The sequence below is a fragment of the Muntiacus reevesi genome, chromosome 14 (genome assembly GCF_963930625.1).
Source record: "Muntiacus reevesi chromosome 14, mMunRee1.1, whole genome shotgun sequence".
Classification (NCBI taxonomy): domain Eukaryota; kingdom Metazoa; phylum Chordata; class Mammalia; order Artiodactyla; family Cervidae; genus Muntiacus; species Muntiacus reevesi.
Genome location: NC_089262.1, coordinates 15,943,903 through 15,957,040, shown reverse-complemented (window position 1 = coordinate 15,957,040; position 13,138 = coordinate 15,943,903).

Sequence of the window (13,138 nt, the reverse complement as noted above, 5' to 3'; positions counted from 1 at the left end):
GTGAATTCACAACTTGATCTGAGTTAAACTGTATAATAAGTGTACTCCAGATATACCTCGTTCTCTCTGCCTGATCCCGTCTGTGGAGAACATAGCTGAAATTCCCATTAGTATCTAATGTTCTCTTATTCCTTAAGAAATAGGACTCAGGAGTTTAACAGGTATGTCAACTGTCCATCTAGAAATTGCCTTTCATAACCTCTTTATAGCTAAGAGCGTATAAATGTAGCTAAGCATTTAGATAAGCTTTGGCAGAAGGAGCTAAAGTGTCACGTGTGATTCCTGAGCATCTACTTTCAGCAAAGGTCGTAGTTGACATCTGTAGTTGACATCTATAGTACAAGGCACAGTCCTTTCACAGTGAATTTTACTTTTCTCCTCCACCAGGCCTTTGGTTGGAACACTGGCTTCTTCTTTCCTTTCTGCAGACAGTTCATAAAGCAGCTCTCAACATCTCTTCCATAGGAAAACATTGCTACATTTTTCTCAGGTCTTATCATGAAATACTGAAGGGTGCTCCCTGCTTTCAAAATTTTACCAGAGAAAAGTAGAATCCTCTGCTGAAGATCCCTGCCTTCAGGAAGAATCAAATCATGTTTATTAACATTTTTATTCTCCCTAACATTTGGCCTGAGAAGGTCTAAAGTGCAAAGATGCAACCCTATTCCCCCTTGTTCTTCTCCTAAAACTATCTGTCCCCTCATCTTGGAACTTATTGAAAACACATTTAGTACATGACTGGTGGGAGCAGAATGAGAAGACTACAGGGATGGTGTTAGAGGTAGATATAACTCCCAATGTTTTTAAACATCTCATATAGTGTTTTTGGCCTGTATGTGTCACTTTAGAATGTCACTTTTTTCCCAGAAGTCTATATATGGGGTGGTTTTGAGGGAACAGAAATGGCTTTTTATTTCTCAAGTTGTTAAACTCCCACAAATTATTCCATCGAGCTACATAGAAAGAATGTTATGGGATAAATGAAAAAGGTAATGAAAAGGGGAAATGATTAATATGTAACACTCTGACTGTATCTCCAGCCACTGTTTTAAGTAAAGTGAGGTTTTGATCATTTGCTGCCCCTTATTTTCCCCTGTGCTTCCTAAATGGCTTAGTGGGTAGAAGAATCTACCTGCCATTGCAGGAGATTCAAGTTCAATCCTTGAGTCAGGCAGATCCCCTGGAGAAGAAAACCCACTCCAGAATTCTTGCCTGGAAAATCCCATGGACAGAGGAGCCTGGCAGGCTACAGTCCCTGGGGTCACAAAGAGTTGGACATGACTGAGCAAGAGAGAGAAAGATTTTCCTCTGTACATTTCTTTCCCTCTCCCCTATCTCCAGATGTGAATCCTGCAAGGGTGGCATTCTCTTTGCTGCAGAAATGCATGACCAGCAGAAAAGAGTTCCATAAGGTTGAAAGGAACCCACCTGCAATGCTAGAGACCGGGATTCCATCCGTAAGTTGGGACAACACCTTGGAGAAGGGAATGGCTCTCCACTCCAGTATTCCTGCCCGGAGAATGCCACGGACAGAGGAACCTGCTGAGCTGCAGTCCATGGGGTCGCAAAGAGTCAGACACAACCGAGCCACTTTCCCTTCACTTCAAGGTAAAAAGACTAAAGAGAAAAGAAAGGACTTGGTGAAAGAAGCTGTACCTATATTGCAGTAAAATGTTGACAGGGGAGATGGAAAAGAAAAAGAGAGAAACTACTTGAGCTGAGAATGGAGAAGGAGTTTTTAGAGAGCTGAAAAATTAGAGGCTTCTGGGCATTGCAAGTGATAATGCTTGAGAGAAAAGGAAAAGTATGAGAAAAGCTACTAGGATGGTTATTCATTTATCTTTTTAAGTTATTCTGAACAATACAAGGTAAAGATAACAATTTTTTTTTTTTTTTTAATTTGGAGTGATTTCAATGGATGTGAAAACAAAGACTGGGAATTATGTGTTTGGCACTCATATGAACTGCCTGAGGACTTCCATATGAAATTTGAATACAAAGGTACAACACTCAGCTGTGTTTGCTCAGATCAAGGCCACCTTGAAGTTCAAAATATATCTAAATTCTCATCACTTCTTACCATCTCCTCAAGTTCTCATTCCTCCCTTATCCAAACTTTACAACCTCTCTCCTAGAATATTGTTATGGGCTGATAACTGGTCTCTGCTCCACATTGCTTCTGCTTTTGCTTTCCTAAGTGTATCCTCCCCCAAACTGGTAATCCTTTTAAAGTATATCTGCAAAACCTTGGTATTAATCTACACAAAACTTCCCATCTGATAAAAACCAGAATCCAAAATCCTTGTAAGGACCTATGAGATCCAGTGGGATTTGCACATTGACATCTAGGGCTTTTTCCTACAGCCAAGCCTCACTCACTCCTCTTTATGCACACTGGATATTTTGATGTTTTATTGTTCTTCAGGAATGCACTAGCCTTAGGGAATTTTGGCTTGCTAGTTCCTCTGTTTGAAATTTTCACTCATTGTGCATCCAGGGTGCCATGAATCTCATTCTCTCAGTTTTCAAGTCTCTGTTTAAATGAAAAGCTATCACAGAGATCTGTTCCACCTCCCTATTTAAAATAATGAGCTTTCTTTCTCGCTGTGCTCTTAATTCTGCATACTCAATTTTATTTATTTTTCATCATAAGACTTATCATTTTCAGGCATCTAATACAATTGCTTGTTTATTTTCTTGTTTTTTAATCTCTCACAATTACAGTGTAAGCTTTATGAGTTTTGCTCTCTGCTAAATCTCCTGTGTGCTCTCCCTCCAAATGCCTGGCACATAATAAATATTTATTGAAAAAAATGAATGAAGACTCAATGTTATGTGGCAGCCTGGGTGGGACGGGAGTTTATGAGAGAATGGATACATGTATGTGTGGTTGAATCCCTTTTTGTCCACCTGAAATTGTCACAACATTGTTAATTGGCTATACTCCAATATAAAATAAAAAGTTGCTTTTTTTTTTAAAGAGTGAATGGATAAATGCCACATACTGAGAAGAGTAGTAAGTAATGAGGAAGTGATACAGTTTGAGCCACAGGACTGTTAAGAGAATATTATAAAGTCTATGAATGAATTCTGGGCTTCCCATATAGTGCTAATGGTAAGGAACCTGCCTGCCTGCCAACCTGAATGTCTAATTCAGGAGACATTAGAGATGCGGATTCAATCCCTGGGTTGGGAAGATCCGCTGGAGGAGGGAATGGCAGTATTCCCCAGTATTCTTTCCTAGAGGATCCCATGGAGAGAGCCTGGCAGGCCAACATAGGGTCCATAGAGTTGCACAGTGTTGGACATGACTGAAGCGACTCAGCAGAGCATGAATGAATTCTGGGAATGTGGTGGCAACAGTAACAGAATTTCCAATACCTCTAATCCTCCAATAAAAATAGGTATAACACATATAATATCAATATTAAAAGCTTAAAGATGGTGGCTCCAACTTTGCAGAGCATACGGGTATGTAGGAGCAAAGCAAGGCAGGTAAAGATCCATGGGCTGTGTGTCTACATGTGCTAGGAAGCAGGGAAACGCATAGAAGTAACTGATGGACAAGGGAAGAGAAGCCCTATTCTAGTGAGCACACAGACATCTCTGAGAACAGCAGCCGAAAGTAAGAGGGGTTTCGAGGAGAATCCAGCTGGTAAACAAGATGCAACGGAGACCTAGTCAATTCTGAAAGCAGTTTGAGCTCCAGTCATTTTAGAAACGAGTAATCTTTCTTCCAGAATAAAGTCTAATTGAAAGGAAAAAATGATATATAAAATATCCAAAACAAAGAGAACAAAAGATACAGATAAAAGTGAGGGAAGAAGCAGATAAGGTAGATCTCAGAAAGTAATAAGCACTCTTTTTTTTCCCCCCCTTTTTTTATCTTTCAGTGAAAACAATGCTAGAGAGTTCTAGAACTCCCTTGAGTTTTCCTGTGTCTCGGATGGTAAAGAATCTGCCTGCAATGAGGGAGGGTTTGATCCCTGGGTCGGGAAGATCCCCTTTAGAAGGGAATGGCTACCCACTCCAGTATTCTTGCCTGGAGAATCCCATGGACAGAGGAGCCTGGCGGGCTACAGTCCATGGGCTCGCAAAGTCAGACATGACTGAGCGACTTAACTGAACTGACCAAAAGCAAATTGCAGGAAGGAAAAAAGGCTTATTTATTTTTTTAATTAAAAGTTAAACTTCTTTAACATTAAAAATTCTACTCTGCAAAAGACACTGTTAAGAGAATGAAAATACAACCCACAGACTCCGAGAAAAATTTGCAAGGCACATATTTGTTAAAGGACTGGTATCCAAGTAAACAAAGAACTCTTAAAAAGTTAACAAGAAAACAACCCATTTCAAAAATGGACAAAAGTTCTAGGCACACACCTTTTCTAAAAACACACACTGATGGAAAATCATTATACTAAACTGTGTTCAATGTTATATATCACTAAGGAATTGAAACTTAAAACAACAATGAGATGCCATTACATATTGATTAGCATGGCTAAAATCCAAAACACTAGCACCCAATGCTGACACGGATGTGGAGAAATAGAACCTCTGGTTCATTGTTAGTGGGAATGCAAAATGGCACAGCCACTTTGGGACATAGCTTGGTGCTTTCTCACAAAACAAAACATATTCATATCATGTTATCTAGTAATCTCACTGAAATTGAAAATTTGAAAGTTGGAAATTGAAAAGTTGAAGGCTTATGTCCATGTGAACACCCGCACATAGATGTTTACAGTAGCTTTACTCATAACTGCCAAAAATCTGGAAGTAGCCAAGACGTCTTTGGATAAATGAATTGATAAACTGTGGTACATCCAGATAATGGAATATCATTCAGTGTTAAAAAGATGTATGAGTTATCAAGCTATGAAAAGACCTAGGGGAGTCTTAGAGGCATATTGCTAAGTGAAAGAAACCATTCCAAAACAGCTGCATACAGGCAAACTTATGGAGACAGTAAAAACATCACTGGTGGGGGAGAAGGGAGGATTAAACAGGAACAACAAAAGAGAGTTTTTAGGGCAGTAAAACCATTCTCTGCAAATGGTGGATACCTGCTATACATTCGTCGATAGCCAGAGAGTGTGCAATTTGAAACTTGAAGCCTCATGTAAGTTATGGACATTAATGTAACAATAATCTATCAACACTTACTTACCAATTATAATAAATGGCATACACAAATGCAAGTTGTTAATAATAGTGGGGAACAGGAGAAGGGTCAGAGTGAGTGGAGATATGGAAATGGTTCTTTCCTTTCAATTTCCCTGTAAGCCTAAAACTGCTAAAAAAAAATAAAATCTATTAATTGAAAAGCATGAATACAAAAGTTATCCACTTTCCAAATAGAAAAATCAATCGGATATTCAGGCAATAATGCCAAGAATTTCAGACTGGCATCAGGCTCTAAGTGAAAGTGAACGTTGCTCAGTCGTGTCCGATGCTTTGCTACCCTGGAATTCTCCAGGCCAGAATAATGGAGTGGGAAGCCATTCCCTTCTCCAGGGGATCTTCCCAACTCAGGGATTGAACCCAGGTCTCCCACATTGCAGACAGATTCTTTATCGTCTGAGACACCAGGGAAGCCCAATGTAAAGAGGGCCACGAAAGCCACAGATGATGAGAAAGGGACATATCTCTCTATTCCAGAAAGCAATGTATTGCACACATTTAAGTTGACATAGGAAAGAAAGTGTGACTAAAGGAGTCTGTGTCTAGTTAAACTTATCTTTAGTTACAAAGGCTGCAAAAACAAACATTTATAAGTGGAAGAACTCAGAGGAACCAGTTCCAAGGAGCTCCCCTAATGAATTTATTTTAAGCTCCAAATGGCCAAAGTGATTGAAGTGATATCAATTATTTCTCAGGCAGTGGTGTGTTGACATGAGTACAGATGGTGGGATCTGTCCATCCTGGAACAGAAGGGTATTTCATCACCATAATTGTTCAAAATTGCCAGTTCGTGGTGTTAATTAAAATCAGACCGACTATAATCAGTTTCATTAGTGTTTACATTCTCTGCATTCTCTCATCACCTTCTTACCCAGGGCTCACCACTACCACCAGCCAAACTGATATGCCACATAAATCACTAAATTACAAGGAAAACCATCGAGTGTAAAGGAAGCAGAGAGAAATATAAAATAAGCTTGCGATTTTGGGCATGAAATTCTCCTTACTTTACGGGCTGCTCCCCCAAATAAAGTCTCCTATTTTGAATTGTTCATGGGAAATTCTTTTTAAATGAAGGCAAATGGCACCCTGTGTCCCGAAGCCCTTACCTTCAGGACCTATTACTTTTAATTTGAGTGAAGCCTGCAAAACTATGGGAACTCCTAACAAATTTGACCACTTCTAATGGGAAAATGTAAGCTCCTTTTTCAAAACATAAAAAGGCTGAATGGGAAAAGCAGATAGTTGAGAGTTGGGGGTTAGGACTATTTCTTATATTTACATTTCAAGAAATGTTTTTGTATCTTCTGCAGAACACTCCCACAGTGAAGTAAATACTATTTCATGCTTCATTCTCTCCCCACCTGTTTCCTCACTGCGCTGTGCTGTACTCAGTCATGTCTGACTCTTTTCGGACCCATGGACTGTACCCCGCCAGGCTCCTCTGTCCATGGGATTCTCCAGGCAAGAATACTGATGTGGGTTGCCATGCCCTCCTCCAGGGGATCTTTCCAACTCAGGGATCGAACTGGGGTCTCCTGCATTGCAGGCGGATTCTTTACCCACTGAGCTACCGGGGAAGCCCATTTCTCCACTCCCCAGGATTAAAACAACAGATACAACGTTGTAGATACTGCAGAACAAGACCTCAGATGACTCTTGTGTTTTTCTCAGCTCCATGACTGATTGCCTCTGTACCCTTGGGCAAGTAAGTACCACAGAGAAGTCCAACTTTATCTTTTGTACCATGAATATTATTTGGAATAGGTGATTTCTAGAGCTTCTGTGGGAGCTAAGCAGATGAAGGAACATGTAACAAAGATTAGGTAAATTAGTAAACTGTGCCAGTGACTCAGATGGTAAAGAATCTGCCCATAATGCAGGAGATTCAGGTCTGATCCTTGGGTCAGGAAGATCCCCTGGAGAAGGAAATGGCAACCCACTCCAGTATTCTTGCCTGGAGAATTCCATGGACAGAAAACCCTGGTGTGTCCCAATGCATGGGGTGCAAAGAGTTGGACATGACTGAGAAACGAACACACACACACACACACTCACACACATATAGCGGGACAAAAAATCCTATGCAGTTATTATGCAATAAGTTATGACATTTATCTGTAAAATGCTACACATTGATGTAATTAAATGATGTATATCTATATTTTAAATGTCTGAATTACATTGGAGAATATCCTGAAGTTGGAGCTGCAAAGTTTGGAAGTATGCAGAATTTCAATCTTGAGGGTCTAGTTAGATAAACAAATGCCTTCAGTATGGCATGATTTCACTCAGTTAAGAAATTCTAATTACCTTCCTGCCTTATCCTTCCTTTCCTGTCCCAAAGCTAGAAAATCATTTTTACCTCAAAGCAAAGTTGGTTTCTTAGGGAATTGATGTCTTTTGAGGATCAAGGTCTCACCTACCCTAATTAGTTCAAAGTTCCCCCTCAGGCTTCACTAGATATAAACAGAAATTTTATTCTTATTCTGATAAACTTGAATTGACCATGACAAACTTTTAAGCTCCATTTTGCCTGATTTTTCTCTGCATATCAAAAAAAAAAAAAAAAATCCTGAGCCAAATGGGCATTTAATCATTTCTTATGAATACAAATGGTAACTTGCAAATAGTAACTCATAAATAGAAAGAACAACTACCTGAAAGTTTTGCCTTGAAGAAAACAGAGAAAACCTGATGGACCAGGAATTTAAGGGAGGTGAGCAAGGAAATAAAGGTCATGGTTACACGTTTATCTTGGTTGTCAACCTGTGAGCCTTGCTGCATATCCATTATCCTAACTGAAGAGGTTGATGTGTGCAGTGAGGAGGTGGTAAGATAAATCTTCCCCCGTGGCTGAGAGGTAAAGAATCCACCTGCAGTGGAGGAGAAACAGGTTGGATCCCTGAATGGAGAAGATCCTTTGGAGAAAGAAATGACAATATATCCAATTTTCTTGCCTGGGAAATCACATGTATAGAGGAGTCTGGCAGGCCATAGTCCACGGCATCGCAAAGACTCAGACATGACTGAGTGACTGAAAACTGACAAAAAGAAAAAGTATTATTGTTAAGAGTCTCAACAAGCCAAGGTTTACTAGGGACTACCTAGTAAGTAAGTTCTTTTAGTGAGTTCTTTAAGTTTTTTTCAGCAGAACTACAGTTAACCAAAAATCTGACTCCAGTTCCGGTAGCTGAGTGTAAGTTATATTTAATAGGCTGGCAAAAGGGGTCCATGTTAATCACCATGGAAACAAGATGAATCCAATCACCAGGCAAAATTTATGACCCAGTCATTGCTATATCTATCAAATCCCATGAACAAAAACAAATTTATGTTTGAAATATGCCTTCAATGGGATACATGTTTTCAGAAGGGATGTGTGAATATGCAAATAAGGAAAGAAGAAAAAGTTAAAAGTGATTAAAAAAATGTAAAGTATGTTTGTGCAGATGTTTTTAAATATCTTCAAATTATGCTGATTTTGTTTATGGCAATTAGAGTTTTTATTAGCCCATAAATTATTCCCACATAGGGGCTTTGAAGCCGGGACTCTCAAATATATTTCTCTTAACTAGCTTGCTTTATGATGTGATGCCTACAGGCTTCCTTCCTCATTATGTCTCCCCACAGTCCCCAACTTCAAATATTTCTGAAACAGAAAACAATATTTCCCCAAAAAATTGGATTCAGTAGCCATTCTGGAACATCAAACACAAATGGGTGTATAAGAATGCTCTCTGGTGGTCTACTGGTTAGGATTTAGTACACTATCAAATGCATATTTGAGAGTCCCTGCTTCAAAGCCCATATGTATATACACTGGGGATTTTAAAAACAAAAGGAAAAAACTCCCCTAACTTTACAATAACTCTCTACAGTCAAACCTTAAATATGCCTGAAAAAAAATAGTGCAATACAAGAAGACAAAGTTCAATCCTTGTGATTGAGGTAGAAGAACTCTGGACTTCAGATTTAGTAGTTAACTCAGTTCTGTAAATTGCTGGGATTTTATTGCTACTTACTTCAGTTATTGGAAACTTTTTCCAAAAAACATAGGCTGAGAAGATAAAGGTGAAAAAGTCAGTGAAAATACAGTGAGGAGTTCCAAGTACTTTTGAGATTACAGTCATTCTTCTATATCCTCAAGGAATTCATTCCAGGGTGTCTCTGTGGATATCAAAACCCATGAATGCTCTAATCTGCAAAGGTTCTATGGATGATTATTGACTCTCAGTTGGTTGAATCGATGGATGCAGAACCCATGGATCTATAGTGTCCAAAACTATTTAAATTTTATCATATTTTATTTTGTAGTAGAACAACATAAATAAATTCACATGTTGATAAAAATATTTAAAGATATCCTAATATGCACATAAAATGTTCAAAGTCAAAATTTCTCCCTCATGTTTGTGGAAATTTATGAAAAAAAATGTGCAAATTTAAATGTTGGCAAGACTACGCATCCATGCATGCTAAGTTGCTTCTCTTCTGTTCAATTCTTTGCGACCCCATGAACTGTGTAGCCTGCAGTCTTCTCTGTCCGTGGCATTTCCCAGGCAAGAATACTGGAGTGGGTTGCCATTTCCTTCTCCAGGGGATCTTCACAACCCAGGGGTGGAACCTACATCTCTTATGTCTCCTGCATTGACAGGTGGGTTTTTTACCACCGGCCCCATCTGAGCAAGACTATAGATAGTTTCCAAATTAATTGCAGGACTGCAAAAGCCTTGAGTCTATATAGAAGACACAGAGTTGTAAGTGGAGATGAAACCCAGTCTAGTCAGTAATGAATATTAAAAGGAGTTGCTAAATGCCTATATATGATATTTTACAAAAAAGGGAAATAGAAGAGTATAGCTTAGTAATGGATAAAGAAATACCTAGAAGATAAATGTGGCCATGTAGAAAAGGACACTTGAAATTACATTTTCTCATGAAATTTAAGCAATCGATTCTAAAAAGTCAAAACACAAAGTGGAAATGCAAGGATTCAAGGAATTGTTGAAAGATGGAAGAAGTAGTTAAATTTGAGATGGGAGAATTCAAGAAAGAAGTATGAGAAAATGTAAAATTTGTCTCAAAGAAATAAAATTTAAGCAACCATGGGTAAAAAGGCATTAAGGAAAGCACAAGGAATGACATAGAAGCTAGAAATAAGAAAAGGAAACAAAATGTGTTGGAAATACTTTTTTTTTAATTTGAGAAGAAATTAAAAGTATAAAACACAAAATTGATCCAATATATGTATAACTGGAATCCCTGACATTAAGTTCAACTGTTATAATAAAATATGTATTTATAATTTAGAAACATTTTCTAAAATAAAAGATGCCTTAAAACTCCACAAAAGAGCATCCAGCATGAAAACTAAGATACACATTATTTAAATTACTAAGCTTAAAAATTAAGGAATTCTATGGGCAACTAGCAAGAATATTGACATATTTAAAGAGGGAAAAATCAGACTCTGATAACTTGACAATGATGTGAAAGTTATAAGATCGTTTTTTGTTGTTTTCCTTTTAAATTGTGAGTCAAGGACAAGCTTAATAGTCCTCAAAAACAAATGTGATAGTTGAATAATTTTGAACATGCAAGCTTTTGGGGCAGGGGGCAGCTACTAAATAAGAGTCTTAGCCAATCTAAACATTTTGGTAAAACTATAAGAAAATTTAGTGCCAATAAAACTACATTATGGAAAATGTTAAAGGAAGTGTATTGTGCAAAAGAAAAATAACACCAGATGGAGTCCTGGAAAAATTGCTTCAAAATAGCAATTTTGTGAGGAAGGATAAAGAAGAATTTTTTTTTTAATTTAAAAAATTTTAAGACTCAAATGGCAATTTAAAGTAAAATAATAGCAATGTACTATTTATGTGCAATGTGTAGAACTAAAAGTAGAGCAAAAATATAAGATACAAATTATACAAAGATGGGAGGGGATAAATAGATATTTAAAGTTGTATGGTACTTGCATTATAGGTGAATAGCTATGTTATTATTTGAAGGTAGATTATAATATGATGAAATTATTAACCCAAGAGCAACCACAAAGATTTTTAAAAAGAGGGCTTTTAATAGGTAATATTGGCAAAAAAAGACTATTAAAATACATCCAATTATAAATCTAAAGACAACAAGTAAAGAATAAAGGAAAATCAAGCAGGGGAAAAAGAAATCAAATAGCATATAAAAATGTAACCATGTGATACTAATATTAAGTATAAATGGAATAAACTCTCCAGCTAGAAGACAGATGTTTTCAAATAGGATTAAAAAACAAAATCCAACTATTTGCTGTCTAAAGTAATTCCATTTTAATTAAAGGCCAAGATAGGTTAAAAGTAAACAGAAAAATGATGTGACAGTCAAAGTTAATCATAATAAATCTGTATAACTATATCAATATCAGAAAAAAAGACTAAAATATTGTTATAAGTATGGAGTGGAATTTCATAATAATATGGGATTAATTCTTAATCAGAAGGATATAATAGTCAAAAATATTTATTTATAAACTTAATAGCAAAGTTTCAAAGTACATAAAGTAGAAAAATGATACTTTTGAAAACAACAAACAAAGGCTTGAATTTTCAGTGGCAATTTCAACATTTCTCAATTGTTGGCAGAATATATAGACAATAAGCATATAGAAGAGTTAGCATCATCAAGGAACTTGTGTTAATATATATAGAACTTTCATCAACTGCAGAATACATATTTTTAAGTGCATATAGTATGTGGGCCGAGATAGATAACAACCAGCATCATAAAATAAGAATATTAAAGTTTAATATTGCACAGAACATGTTCTTTGATTTTAGCAGAATAAAATTAACTAAATTAAAATACTTGGAAAATCAACAAGTATTCAGATATTAAATAACACTTCTATTTCATTATGCTGTGTACACCTTAATCTTAATCAGTGGCTATATGTTAATTATGCTACAATAAAAATACTTTAAAATAAATTAGAAAGAAGAAGAAACAGCATGGGTATTTTTTAAATATTCTGAATCAAATAAAAATTAAAATTCAACTTATTGAAAATTATGGGTTTCAATATTTTGCAACAAATTTAAGTTTATATTAGAAGAAAGCTATAAAATGATCATCTAAGTTACCATCCTAACAAATTAGAAATAGAAGACCAAATTATATGCAACATAATTAGACTGGAGGAAAAAATAAATAAAAACAAAATTAAAGTCAATAAAAGATAATAGTATAGATAAATTAATGAAACCAAAAGCTGTTTCTTTGAAATGAACAACAAAGTCAATAAAAATCTACCTAAAAGTCAAGACAAAAAGAAATACACAATTGAAATGAGGGAGGAGCATAGTAATGGACACTAAATGGATTTGTTGGTGAAAAAAATTAACCAATAGTTAATCTAAGAAAGAAAAGGAAAGTTTTAATTAAGTCAATCTGAGGATTATAACCTGGGAGACAGTCTTTCATTAAGCTCTGAGGATTGTTCCAAATAGCTAAGGGTGGATGCCAGTATATATGTTATTTTGCAAAGGGATACATGAAATCAAACATACATCTTGGTAGATTACTGCTGTTCATAGGAGATAAATATCTTAGTGCTTTTCTAAGTATGGGAAGATATAAGGAACTGGGTTCACAACATGTTCTACTGAAAATACTTATCTGAGAGTGGGTTCTGCCAGTTTTCCTAGGGTACAAAATGCTTCATCTTGATCTTTGCACTGTATTTTTTCCGGGGTGTATTGTAGGTCAGCAACTACAGTAGCTAATGACTTGATTCTTGTAAATTGGATGGTGGGCAAGTTTTTATTTTACAATCCTTTCCATTTTGGTCTCAATATTAACCAAGGTCTGGGAAGTACTTTGTGACCAATTTGTCCTGGGCACTAGGAGTATTCATTAGTAGGTCAGTGAGGATTTTGTTGATAAACTACTCCATATGCAG